We start from the raw sequence: 1752 nt of genomic DNA on the forward strand, positions 1-1752 counted from the left end.
GCAGGAGGAGGTTTGATTACTCATATACTATCAAGGACTGAGAAGCAATTTATTCACTTATTTCACAAATGTTTATTGAGTTCCACTAGAAACAAGGAAAATGTACAGTAGTAAACGAGGCAGATTCAGTTCCTGGCTTCATGAAACTTACATTCTAGAAGTTGAAAGAGATTAGGAGATTAATTATTGTGTAATTGCCTAATAAACATTGTAATAATGCTGTGAAGGAGAGTGCATGCTGAAGTAAGAGCATACTGGGAAATGGGGGAAGGCTTCCTTGAGGAGGTGATGTGTAAGCAGAGCGAGCAAGAGATAGCTGGGGTTGGGGTGGTGGTGCAGCAATGTTGACATTCCAGGAGGGGGGAATAGTCTGAGCAGAGGCCTGAGATGGGAGAGAACATGTTAAGTGTTTTTGTGGCTGGAATCGAGACAACTAGAAGAAATAAATAAGGCTGGGGCCATGCCAAGAAGAGTCTGATAGGCCATGTTGAAGATTTTGCATTTTATACTGAGAATGGTGTGAAGGTTTTAAGGGATTTCTAACAAGGTAGTGATAAAATCAGATTAAAAAATTATTCTGGCTGCTGTGTGGAACATCAAAGGTTATGTTAAGGTATTGGAGTAGCCTAGGAGATGATGATAACTTGGATTTGGATGACCACTGTTGAGAGGCAGAAACTTGGGTGATTTGAGACAGGGTTTTCTACTTTTCTATGTCATCGCACACACAAATCCTTTTTAAAAATATCATACTGGGTTAAATGGACAAGGGTGACCCAAGTGCTAAGGGGAATCCATATCCCAGCATAATTGTAGTCCATTTGCAACAGCCAGGTGGTGAAATTCTCTTTTTACTAGATGAGCGTTTGGGAAAAGTGTCAAGGATCAAGGATGAATCCCAGGTTTTTGGCTTAAGCAGCTGGCTTCACAGAAGTGCTTCTGTGATTTAATATACTGGAGAGGAGAGGGGAAAGATCATGGTTTGTTGTGTATATGCTGAGTTTGAGGTTTCTGTAAGTCATTTAAATGGGATATTGAGTAGACAGGTGGTTTTGGAGCTCGAAGGAGTAAAAAATGTAAGCCATAGAGACAGTAGCTGAAGTCACCTAGGGAAATGGCAAAGGACAAAGGCTTATGGAATTTCCACACTTAGAAGTCATCTAGAGGATAATGAGGATAATGAACTAGCAAAGGAGACTGAAAATTAGAAAGTCCAGAGAGGTGATAGAAATCCCAGAAGATTCTGAAGTAATGAGAGTCAAGGGAGGAGAATCTTTAAGAAGGAGGGAGAATTCTGCTGAGAGATGAGAAAATTTTCTGAAAATTTTCCATTGGGTTTAATGACATGGAAATCATTGGTGTGACATAAGAGCTACTATACTGGAGTCATGTGCAGAAGCCAGATGGCAGCCTACAGGTTGTGAGGAGTGAGTGGGAGGCTAGGAAACGAAAGCAGTGAAAAAGCAGCATTGTCAAGAACTCTCTTTGTGCTGGGAAGGAGAAAACTAGAGCAGGGGCTAGCGGTGGGGTGAGAGAAGGATCCAGGCCGTGCTGCTGGTGGTGCAGGACAGTGGGGGGTTTGGGGAGGACTGCTGGGTGGAAAATTAGGAGAGGAAGGGTGGAGAATGAGGAGAGGGAAGGTGGATGCAGGGGAGCGCAGTTTGTAGGTGTGGGGTGGACAGTCCGGACAGTTCCCTGCTCATGGGCTGTTTTCTTTGGGAAGTAAGAGCTGCAGCAGTTGATGAGGATGAG

This window comes from Galeopterus variegatus, unplaced genomic scaffold (assembly GCF_000696425.1).
Source record: "Galeopterus variegatus unplaced genomic scaffold, G_variegatus-3.0.2 Scaffold7031, whole genome shotgun sequence".
Taxonomy (NCBI): Eukaryota; Metazoa; Chordata; class Mammalia; order Dermoptera; family Cynocephalidae; genus Galeopterus; species Galeopterus variegatus.